Source organism: Nilaparvata lugens, chromosome 10 (assembly GCF_014356525.2).
Source record: "Nilaparvata lugens isolate BPH chromosome 10, ASM1435652v1, whole genome shotgun sequence".
Lineage (NCBI taxonomy): Eukaryota > Metazoa > Arthropoda > Insecta > Hemiptera > Delphacidae > Nilaparvata > Nilaparvata lugens.
The window spans coordinates 28,827,991-28,841,656 of NC_052513.1; positions in this window are offsets into that span (position 1 = coordinate 28,827,991).

Below are 13,666 nucleotides of genomic sequence, written 5' to 3' on the forward strand. Positions count from 1 at the left end.
AGAATCGATCAGCTTTAGAAGGTCCTGTAGATTTCCTAGATTGGACATGTAGTGTTTGGAGACTAGTATCGTTACTGCAAGCATGAATGTGTAGGCATGCGCAATCTCAACAAATGTCATCAGGTTATCTCTGGCGTAGTACATGCTGACCGCACCCACATAAATAAAGAATGTCATCGATGAAAATAGTGTGAATATCATAAGTAGATTGAATGTTAGCCAAGGCTGGTAGGGAGATATTAACATAGCCGAAGCTAAAATCATTCTTCCTCTAGATTTGTCTAGTCCTCTCATAATGCTTTTCCACTCGTCATCTATTTTCTCCGACATGACCCTGAAAGAAAAGTTGATTGTTATTTGGTCATCTGATGTGCAACTTTTTCTCACTGAAGTGAAAGTTTGTCGCCTGGTGGCATCCATTATTATTTCCATGGAATTGTTGCCGAGATGCCAACGTGTCTCATATAATATTAATACAATTCAAATATATAAAGTCAGTTTTATTATTCTGTTCCAAAATTTCAATTATGACTTGAGATAGTAGGTCTTCTAGGTGGAAACATTATTTTTATTCCTCCAAAAAGTTTGAGGCAAGTATGTTTTTAAATGCAGTAAGGCCTATTTTTTATTTTTATACCAAAGATGATGCCCACATAAGCTCTTAGGCTTGTGCGTGGGTAATGAGTGAGAGGGATGATGATGTGAGTTGACGTCTACTTTATAGGTAGTCGGGACCGACTGTTTATCGTCTCCTCCGAAAGACGGTACTATATTATGGTATCATCTTCACTCCTTGTGCTTTATGTAAGACAACATGGGTTGGCGTATCGGCGATTGACCAATCAAAGGATATTCTGTCGTGTCGGCGAGATATCGGTTTCTGTGGAAATGCTTTTCCCAGCATAAAACTTGACAATGCTCAAAATTCAACAATTATTTTCAAGAGCCAAGGCGAAAATAGTATATTATTTGTTTTCATTGCGCCATGAAAAACAGATTCTGAAATTTCCATATACGAGGGTCATTCAATAAGTAACGAGACAAATTACCAATTTTCAAAAACTGCTTAATTGATCCATATGAAACTTTCAGGACATGAAGTTGGCAACCTTGCGATGACACCTGATCGGTTGTTCAACCGTATTTCGTAAACATAATCGCAATTTGACTCAGTTAACAATGGTGAGTCCGCTTGAGAATTGCAAGAACAATGTTCTGTGATCAGATTTTTAGTTACAGAAGGTGTAAAAGGTAGTGAAATCCACAAATGAATGTTGAAAGTGTACGGAGACCATTGTTTGAATCGTTCAAACTTTTACAAATGGGTAGAACAGTTTCAAAGAGGCCATACAAATTGTTTGTGACAATCAACGCAGTGGACGACCAGTCAAAGTTGGGAATTCCTCTCTCGAATCTCGAATTTATTCGTTAATTCAGGACAATAGGCGTATCACTGTTGAGTTTATAAGTGAAAAAGTAAACGCGAGTGTTGGAACTGTCCAAAACATTATTCACAACAAGCTGCAGTACAACAAAACTTGTGCAAGATGGGTGCCTAGACAACTCACGGACGCTCACAAAGAAACCCGGCTTCAAATCAGTCAACAGTTGAAAAATCGGTATGCGTCTGAAGGAGAATGTTTTTTCAAAAGACTTGTAACGTGTAATGAAACATGGATCCACCACTATGAGCCATTAGAGTCAAAACGACAGACAGTCAAATCTGATCATGGCACATTGTTCTTCAATGGTGCAATTCTCAAGCAGACTCGCCATTGTTAACTGAGTCAATTTGCTATTATGTTCACGAAATATGGTGAAACAACTGATCAGATGTCACCACAAGGTTGCCAACTTAGTGTCCTAAAAGTTTCATATGGATCAATTTAGCCGTTTTTGAAAATTAGTAATTTGTCTCGTTACTTTTTAATGACCCTCGTACATATAAAATTATTCCACCTTTACTTACATTATTCTTGTCAAAATATTACCTTTCTTTCATCATGTTACAGAGCGTGGTATTCGTGGGTGATTTATTCAATTCAATTGAAATAGTTTTATTCAGCTTGCAAGAGACAAATTAATATTTTTTACAGTTTTTCTTATTTATAAATATCCATGTGAAAAATAGTGGAACCTACATTATTTTTTAAAAGCTTTCTTATGAAGTGCATAATTCAAAACTTGAAAATAAAAAGTAGGATACTCACATGATTTACTCAGGGATTCGAATTAGCTTTTGTTTAGAAAGTTGGATTATTACACAAAATATCAATTAGAAACCATGAAGATGATATCGAATAAAACGAAGTTCTTCTGCCACAGTAACTCGAACTCAACTCCTAAGTTAAAAAATCAAAAGCATTGCAATTTTTCATGAATATTCTCAACCAGGTTAATCTTTTAAACTATTTGGAAGACTCTCACAACTCTCTCAAGAATCTTAAACATTGGCTTTCTATGAAATCATTATGAAAGTGAAGTGAATGTCAGTTTTGACATTAATGCAAAAACTCTTTGTCTCTGAAAGAACAGTTCATTTATAATTGACTGAGAATCACATCAACGGGAGGAAGTGCTTGCCACTTATAAAATATTATTCAAACCTTTTGTTGGGCTCTACGTTTCTTGCGTCTTATCAACACTGGACTAATAAATTATCAAATAGGGGAGATTATTGATTGATTATGTATCACATGCCAGTTCTTGAAAAACCTATTGCATTCATAAACATTATTACAATTATTGTACAATTGCGATATTACAAAATAAGAATAAATCAAGAATATTATTCTAAATATACAAAATAAGTAATAATAAGCAAAATAAGTTAAAAATAACTGAAAAATTGGAGTGAAAAATGGGAGAAGAAGAAAGCTTGGGATATTTTTCATGTTTTAAGTTATGCCATAAATTATTTTTGTCTCCAAGCTCCCTTGGTAGGGAGGCTTTAGACAAATGGTAGGAGGCTTGTGATACTAACTGAAATTACAAAAAAACTCAATTTATATCATAATGGAGATAACCATTAAAATGAATTGAAAAAACCCACTTGACTACTGATATTATCAGTAGCTTGATAGGGTATTTTTAACGGAGTGGATGGAAACAGGAGTGGATTTGAGATTACAGGGATTATAGAGAATAAAATTCCCTACAATTCTATACCAATTACTTGTCTTCATCCACTGATGGCTTGAACTCTGGAGACGGGATAAATTTCCTGAAATGTTCGGCTTGTTTAAACTTACCTAACTGATTCCAAAACTATTTATTCTTAATTTAATACACGTGAAATGAAAAATCTATCACCAAGGCCTTCAAGCTTTCGGGCATTGAGAACAGAAAAAAGCACATATTATAATAATATATTCTTCCCGGAAAACTTCACCTGTTGATGGTAGTATTACTCAAATGGGCATTTAGCGCGAAAAACCTCAAATGGGCATTTAGCGCGAATAACCTCAAATGGGCATTTAGCGCGAAAAAAACGTATCGAGATTAACTGGAAGTTCTTGAGGTGAGCTATAAGTTTTATATGAAACTTTTTTTTTTTTGAAAAACGGAAGCGTAAACTTCTATTAGACAAAATCCTATTATATATGTTAAGCGAGCAATTTCTGTATTTTTATATCTGGTTATCTATCTGGTTATTTATATTTATATCTGGTTATGTATGTTCAACGGATCTCGAAAACGGCTCTAACGATTTTCACGAAGTTTGGAACATAGTAGGTTTTGATATAAAAATTCGATTGCACTAGGTCTCATCCTTGGGAAAACTCGCTGAACGACATTAAAAGGATAATTTATCCTTGGCTGAAACAGATGTGGATAGTAGAAAAGTGAGTGAGCGAGTATGTGAAAAATCAAAATATCGCATTCCCGAAATCCATAAGATGACATACAGAGTGGGTGAAAAGTCCGAGAACGGCGTAATATCTCATACACGAAGGTTATTTGTCGGTGGGTGTGATTGGGAATCCTACCCAAATTGAAAATACTACTTTACTATGTCTTCAAAAATCTGGTCCGCCATCTTGGATCCGCCATATTGAATGCAACTTTATTTTTTTAAATAGGGAGGTGGTCATGCGATACAAGATTTCGATAGGAAATTTAAAAAAATAATGAATGGTGAAAACCGCACATCGATATCTCAAACCGTTCAGAAGATATTTTTATTCACATTATTAATTAATACTATTCAAAGCAGAAAGGAGAGAAAAAAGTTCGAGAACGGCTTAGTATCTCATAAAAGATTGTGATTCCTAGGTGGTTGTGATTGGGGATCCCTCTCAAATAGAAAATACTACTTTACTAAGACTTCAAAAATCTGGTCCGCCATATTGAATGCAACTTTATTTTTTTAAATGGTAAGGTTGTCATGCGATACATGATTTCGATACGAAATTAAAGAAAAAATGAATGGTGAAAGCCGCACATCGATATCTCAAACCGTTCAGAAGATATTTACATTATTAATCAATACCACTTATGTATTTCATTTCTGATATGCATGATATTGATTAATAATGTGAATGTCTTCTGAACGGTTTGAGATATCGATATGCGGTTTTCGGCATTCATTTTTTCTTGAAATTTCGTAAGATTGTAGATCAAAGTAAGATTGTAGATCTCTTTGAAAGGATAACATCAAAGTCAGATCGATGTCATGATTTGGATCCAAGATTTACTCGTTTTAAGAAACCATTGCAGTTTTGAACTTCGCGGGGGGGGGGGGAGCAATCGGTGTAATTATTGGGACTCTTTGCTTCCAGGTTACCCACTATGTATATAAACACCCTGCAAAAATTCAGGTTTCCCCTAATCTGTTGCGCATCAATTTCTTTATTGACTGGGCTATACATCTCATTGAGTTCTATTATTATTTTAATGTTATGTATTTTTAATAAATGAATAAATAAAATATAGGCTACAATTACTAACAACATTGATTTCATCGATTGCAATTATTCATTCATTAAAGAACGTAAACTAACTATAAACAGCAATAATTATTAGCTACTGTACAAGTCAACTTGACTATGGTCCAAAACAAATCTGTTCGAATGCTTGTAGGCTATTCAATTTCACAAAGAATAACTTTAAGTTTAATGGCTCTGTTGCCATCTCTCAGCATTTTGACAGAATTTTTTAAATAAATTGTGACATGCAGTATCATTTTTACTTATGGTGGCTAATTTTAACTTGATAAAATCAGTTGAATCTATAGGTACATAAAGCTTTGATTATGGGTACGATTATGGAACGTATCCATAATCAAAGATAGAATATACACTATGTTCAACATTTTCACAGCTTTTTCTTATCATTCTAGGCATTCTTTCATGATAGTACTGTATCTTCAGGCACTATTATCATTTGTATTCTCTTTTATTTTCAGGATAAACGAGAATCGGGAGACACATACTGTAGGTGATTCGCATTATGTGATGCAACAAATGACGAAAATATCGTGTGGAAATGAACCATCAATGAATCCAGCTGGAAAACTAATTCAGTCGAATTCAATTTTGGATTTTTATTCAGGTAAGTTTGGAAAAACTGTACTATTCATTTACAGTATAAAATAGTTGTATTTAAATTCCTTATTTTTTATAATACATTTTCAATAATCTTATTCCTCTAGTTTCTCATTATGCAATTTAATTTCGACTAGTTAAAAAAGGTTTGAAATCAGATTCCTGTACTTCAGTTGTTTTGACTCTTTCGAACTCTTCAGTTTTTTTTTAGCTATCCATGGATGAGAAGATATTGAATATCGAATATGTTGTCTGCACAATCTGAAAATCATAAAAAAATTATTATTTTATCATAAATAATTGTTCATCCTATATATTGTATGTTCAATCCCTATCAAGTGAAAACTCATGGTGATAAGTCATCATCAATTATTTTCATCTCCACTTTCCGTGTACCGTATTAAATGAGATAGATGTTTTTCAATATAAATAGGTCTTTTCTTTTCTCTCAATAGATGATTTTCTTTTTCTAAAAATAAGTCTTCGTTGCAGCAAGCAACTCACATTCTTACAGATTTGCAGCTTAGTCCAGTCACAAAGTAGTGAAAAAGGGTTTTTTGGGGAATTAGCTTTGAACGCGCTAAATTTTTTGGGCAATTTTATATCAGCCAAATTTTCTGAAGTATTGGACAGAATGAACACGTAAAGTTGACCTAGCTCTGGATTTTTTTTACAGGGAGCCCGATAAACCACAGATTTCCGGTTCCTTTTCTAGTTCTTTGAGATTTTCTTTTTTTAGATAATGAAATTTTGAATATATATGAATTTGGAATAGTTTGGAAGTCTATATCTTCATTGAGTGTTGTGATACATTTTTTATAAATTAAATGAGTAAAAATTCAAAAAAACTTGAATTAGGAGGAAATTTTGTTTTCAATTCACCATACCAGATTCAATTTATTTTTGAAAGGGTTAGAAACTTTTATATGCAAGGTTCACTAGATAAAATAAATATCAAGAAATAAAAAATCTGAGTACTTTTTTTTTAATTTTTACTCACACATGTTTCGACATTTATGTCACTATCAAATTATCTTTTTCTGCATTTTCATGATAATTTTGAATTCTATTTTATACTACTTTTTCTTTCTGTCTGTTGATAATTTTATCAATAGTTTTGGTATTATTACTTTCCTTGCACTATTACCAATAGGTGAGGAAAGTATTGCTTTCCGAAAAAATTAAGGTACCCCAATTTCTAAATTTCTATACGTTCCAAGGTCCCCTGAGTCCGAAAAAGTGGTTTTTGGGTATTGGTCTGTATGTATGTGTGTCTGTGTACACGATATCTCATGTCCCAATATTAACGGAATTACTTGAAATTTGGAACTTGAGCTAGCTCCGCAGTTCAGGCTGGATGCTTGTCTGACTCGGACTAGGCGCTGAGAAAGCAAATAATAGGTGGGAATGCGAGCGGCCGCAGTAACATCTTTCACCCAGCAATTGTCGGCGTAGTTCCGCCTAGCGGACAGACGAAAGATCAATCCAGTCGGTTATTTGATCCCTCCAGCCAGGCTCAGCCAACCAGCCGAGACAATAGAACAATGGAGTGGCGTTCGCGTTCATCAGCAGTTTTCTTTCTCACGATTATTTTGATTTTTGTGTTACCTATAATCAATAATAACTCCAGTCACCAGTAGGCTAAAAAGTTTCCAGAAACGTGGTGTACTACCATATTAATGACTTTTCATGATGATTTTCAATTATTTAAAAACATTATTGACATTCTGAGTCTTCAGGCTAAACTTGGGGTCGCTGAGAACGAATCTTCAATCAGAATTTCTTTATTACGAAAAATAACGAAAAAACCCAGCTGTTGATCTTCCGGCAACCGTTAACAGTCATCCTGCAATGCGGCCGAAACACTTCCAAGCCAGACACCCATCTCAAATGACAACGCGAAGCTGTGAGAAACCATCCTGCACTGCGGCGCTAGGTTTAAGGTCCTTCCCCTATAAGGATCCGACACGAACAATTTCGATCAAATGCAATCCAAGATGGCGGCTAAAATGGCGAAAATGATGTCAAAAAAGGGGGTTTTCGCGATTTTTTTAAAAACAGCTCCAACGATTTTGATAAAATGTATACCTAAAATAGTCATTGATAAGCTCTATCAACTGCCACAAGTCCCATATCTGTAAAAAATTCAGGAGCTCCACATGTATGCAAAGTATGATTTTAGATTCCCAATTATCAGGCTTCAGATACAATTTAAACAAAAAATTTCAAGTGGAAAAGATTCAGCATGAAAATCTCTACAATTAATGTTCAGTAACATTATTACCTAAAATTGAAAATAAGCTCGAAATTCGAGAAAATTTGATTATTCAATTGCAAACTGTTGGCAACTGTTGATTCTATCAAATCATTCACTATGAAGAGATAGCAGACCTCGTGTGTCTCCAGCGTTATTGTCCTGTCACCAGCTGGCTCAGATATTGGAATAGTAGACTTGAGATGCGTGTGAACACTAGCGTCAGGTGATCAATTCTCATAACGGCAAGGAAAGTTGTGTGAGTGCGCCACACCAGATTTTATCCATTTGTTATTGCCATATATTTCAATATTATTGATATCGTATAAGCCTGAGTGAGTGCCTCACTGAGGGTCCGTGGATGAGTAAGTTTGAGTTTCCGGTTCACAAAGACCATCCAGGAATTTTTCAACTGTTAAGCTCTCATAAAATTCATCATCCACAGATGGGTAAGCATGTGACTTCTGAATTTTGTTCTTCAATTGGGAACGGTACAGTTGATCCATGTGTCAGTGGCCGAATCTCATTTCCATGCGCCTCAACAGTTCATCAATGTCTTGTCTGTCAGCCATTGGGATCGTCTGGAGTACTGCCAGTGCATCTCCACGAAGCGACAGGCTCAACATTGCAGCCTTCACTACCGGCTTCCATCCATGTATATCTGCAGCTGTATCAAACAACGCGCAGTAATCCTCCCATGGCATTTTTCCATCAAAAGTTGATTGTCCATTGTGCTGAGTTTTCATAACAATAGGCCCATTGACTGGGGTATCCTTCTCAGAAGTATCTTTCGCTTTCAGAGTTGCTCTTGGCCCACCATTGTCATTAATTTGCAGCTATTCGATCCTCTTAACAAATTTATCTTCCATGTTTTTGAGTTTAGTTTCAAAATTATCTTCCAAAATTTTATTGTTTTCTTGTAATTTTCATCAAATTTTCTTTCCAGAGATCCAAATTTACTTTCCAAAGATAATCTATTTCCTTCTAATTCACTTTCTAATGATGCCAATGATTATTAAATTTTATCCTCTTCTAATTTACTTTCCAATGTTGCTAATGATGATTTATTATTTTTTATTTACTTTACCATGAGTTTTAATTTACTCTCCAATGATTCAAATTTAATCACCATTAGGGCTCCGGAATCTATTTTGAATAAGAAGGTTTCTGAATCCACACCCTGAGTCATTAATGCACCATGATGACGATTTTGTAGAACGGATTTTGGGCCATTTGTATCCAAATCATGCTCTTTGATTTCTGCTTTCAATTGTCTCACTTTCAAACTTGTAACTGTCACACCTTCCCCAATCATTTTAGATTAATTTCCATGAAAATATTGCAAAGTTCACAGGTATTCACAACAGAATAGCGTTTTTAATTCAAAGATAAAAGTTCACTTACTTGAAGATGAAAATAAAAGTTTACTCACTTGAAGATAGAAGTTCAATCAATCTGAGATAAAAGTTTTTACATGCACTTGAAAAAAGTTCACACTCAGATATTTTAATACTTCAAAATAAAAGTTCACATACGAAGATAAACAGTTTATAAAATCGCCTCAAACAATAATATCCCACTTCTGACACCAATATTATGGGTTTCTACACTAATAAAAAAACACTTGAGGCGATTTATACTGATTATTGCTTATAACACTATAACACACGGAGGTGAACTAGAAACAACTATAAACTGATAACTATACCTAATAAATTACACAGAATTATCATAAGCGTTCGTTTAGTCACTAACTAGTACAAATAATAACAGTATAACAATAACTGTCACTGAGAATAACTGTATAACTGACTACAAAAGTCTTATCAAAATTTATCACTTCTGTCACAATTTGGAGTAGCCAACGATTCCCACTCTGGTTTCTCAACTGACTCCGCCTGCAACACGTTCCTTTTTATATAGGCAACAGAACTCTCAAGAAGGATCTAGAGGTGTCGAATACATCCGACCAATCACAGGGCTTGTTGATTACCAGAAGGTTCTGGAACTCGCTTGTCATTGGTTGACGGCTCCCTACACCAAGACTTGAACTCACTTGAAGAACCTAGAACCCCCTCGCCTCTGCCGCCCCTCTAAAGGCCTCATCCATAACAGTAATAATTTAAAATTTTGGAATCAGAGTGCAATTGAGAACAGAGTAAAAATAGCTCTGTCGGCGCACAGATGTTTTCGGTGTGAACACAAACTCTGCGGACATTTGCTCTGTTGCAAATCTTCAGTTCTGCAGAGTAAAATAGCTTGGTCTGAACTAGCTTTACTATTCCATTCTCGAATTTTATTGAAAATTTGTCCAAAAGAGGTTATGATTTGTCAGCACTTTTAAACACAAATATTTTAGTCACAATATTTTGAGCGTGTTCTCCAGTCCGGCGGCTAACTTTTTTTTGTAATTTTTTTGTTTCTAATCTTCTATAACATACATTTATTGTTGTACTAGCTGGCCCGGCGAACTTCCAAATAGTTGATGCATCTCATGACAAACTTTAGCTGGATGCATCCCTCAAAATCAATAACTCATACTAACAATCCTCAAATCCAGACCATCCTATTATTTTTTATTAACCAAATAATCAGTTCAGCATTACATACTCTTCCATGTGCGTGTACGATAAAATTATAACTGACAAATTAATTGATAACACATATTATCATTAATCGACGTGTAGTTTAAGCTATGCTACCTTTTTGCCGAAATCACATGTGCTTCCCCGTTCACTCCTTTCACTTACTCAAAACATGCATGGGATGTAAAACTCTTATGAAAAAATCTAATGTGTGACCTTGGAAAATAGCTGGAAAATTAATTGCTTCACAAACGTTTTAAATAATTGGTGAGTGAGGATGAACCCTGATGTCGGAATTATAATTGAAGAATCGAGGATTTCTATAGAAATCAATGGTACAAAATTGGTTACTTTAATAAGTAATAACTTCTTATATCAACGCTTATTAGAAACTTGCAGGTAACTCGTGCTCCGCAAGGGTCCAAATAAAAACTTGACCAACTGAAATCTTGAAGAATTGAAAATAGGCCTATATCCATTCTCGGTAAAAGACAGCACAATCATTCGAAACAAAGCAATGTCTAACCTGAGGCCGCACTGCTGGATGGTTACACACAGAACAGTCATTTTGTTTTTAGTCGGGGCGTTTAGAATAAAATACATGGGTGGTTATGGAGCAGCACACACTCTTGTCTATTATCATAGCCACCTCTAATACTATGCTATTATCTATCGACGGCTGTTGGATGATGCAATGATTATAACAGCTGATTTTTATTCCTGTGTGTGGCCAGCTCACAAATCTTCTCCCATAAGGATTACCGTACATGTAAACTTTGAAGGACCGTAGGAAAGAGTCCTGAAGTCGGATTATAATTTTGATAGACCATAAACCTGGTCCTGAACATAACGAACACAACTAAAAAAATTATCAAAAACGGTGCACACATAAAAAAGTTATTGAACGTCAAAATTTGAGGCTCGATTTTTATTTATATAGATTTGCGAATTTCTGTCTAATGATTTTTCACTAAACAAATGAGCAATACCGTACATGATTTTTGTTGTAAAACTAGATTTTTCTCAAAATCTTATACATCCATTACTTGATTGTAACGTCGGACACGTTTTAATGTATCACTCACCTGCACAAACAATTGAAGATCAATCAAAAACAATCCACTACCTTTCAGTTCAATACTGATTGATGAATTGAACTGGAATATTCTCAATGACCTTTTTTGACGTTCATTCAAGTTAAACCACGGACAATTATACAAGGCTTTTGGAATTTCTTGACTCTGTAAAATAAATATTTTAAGACGTTTTAACCTCACCTCATTTTAGATTGTATTAACTATCAAAATTAGGGAGAGAAATAGTTTGGATTCATCCTGTTGATTTGTAGATTTTCTCCAAATCATCGATTTGATTTTGTGCTTGTTTAATTAAATAAATAGATAACTGATTACTGGCTTGCAGTTAGTAACTTACACGTTTAGCAGAATATTTATTCATTCAATACAGAATCATTTACTCACTCCATTTGTAAGAAATGTTCCCATCAAGCAATAACCAAATACAAACGTGAGTTCCACAATAAAGATAAAGGTAAACTTGAACGCTTCAAATGATAGAAGATTCATCTGAAATGAAATAATTTTGTCACTTTCAATAATAGAAAATTTTCAAATTTATGAGTTTACTGAACAGTTCTTCAATAATAATATTAGACGGTTCAAGGATGTCTTTTTAAAGTTTGAAAAAACCTAGAATAATATGCCAATTTCCAATCCAGCAGTATACGTTATTTATCTTCATAAAGGTGATCAAAAGAAGCATAGAAAATAACTGGTTTAAACTATTATAATTTCTCTTACTTTGGGAATAAAATAATCTTTTTAATAATAATAACTATTATTGTAGTCTAGACTTCTATCTCATAAGGATTCTAATCAATAAAGTATTTTGATAGGACTACTGTTTTTACAGTGAATCACTATTACCATTATTATATTCTATATCAAACACAAAAAATAATATGGTTACTAGTGATTAAATGTAATTAGTGCTCTAATATTTTTCTAACATGCAGTCTAGTTCTAGAAAAATAAATTTTACAAAAAAGTATTGTTACTTGCAATTTTTATTTGGAATAAGCTCAACATTACCACAAAGATTGATTGAAGAAATATTCTACCTTTGAAAGTACAACTGACAGAGCTGCAAGAATTATCATGCTGACTCCAATAATAACTCCAAAAATTGTTGTTGTAGCTTCTTGGTAAAGGTTGAACAACCTGTGAACATTCCACTTTGCTGTAAACGGGAAATTATTTTATGAGTGGATTCAATATATTCAACTGTGCTTCTAGGGACTGATATGCTGTTTTTCTCCCCCCCTTAGAGTAATTTTGTTATCCTAAAAATCAAGGAATTCTATGTCTTCAGAGCGTTAAATAAAATCTCATCTATTTAAGATTGACAAACAATTTCTCTTATATGCCTTTATTTAATCATTATACGAATTTAAACCTGAGTTACTATGAAATGAGTTACATCTTTGAAAAATATCACGCTGAGGTATCTTTGTATCAAATAAGATTATGCTTTTCAATTTTCATATACCATATTTTCTCATAAATTTGCTGAAAACTTATCTTGAGTGAATTGCATTTACTGTATTGCTATGTTGTTTACTATTTACTCGCTCAATGTCATTGTTAATTGTAGTGAAAACTGAATTGGGCGTAATAGCCGTAGTCTTCCTTGTTCTTGAAATAAATATGATTCTGAAATTCATTTTCGAGTTTTAAACTCAGACTGTCTGTCTTCGTGAAATTTTTATTTATTCAAATTGCACAAAGATTAAAAAGTCTTACCTTAATATTTCAATGTGATGTAGGACATTTTCTTTGAGGCTATCTTGAACACAATACACATAAAGTGGATCTTCACGAAGTATTTCCATCTCGACCTCAGTCTCTCCTTTGATGCTGTTATATTTCTCCAAAGCTCGATCTTCCAAGCCAAGAATTGACCGTTTGAGTATTGTGTACTGAGTATTCACCTCTAACGCCACAAAACCAATAAAAGGAACAGCCGCAGTAAGGTACAAGGCAATCAGAAAAATGTCAAGAAAAGCCAAAGAATAGCCGAAACTGTAGCCAAGTGTGCTATCCATATCAAAAGGCATCCAGAGTGGTACAGGGAGATTGTAAGTGATTTCCTCAACCCTTTGTTTATCATTATTTCCCCCTCCAAAGAAATGGACCAAAAGAGGAGCCAGAACTACAAGAAGAATAAAAGCCACCCAAATAAGTGTCTGGAAAACCTCATCG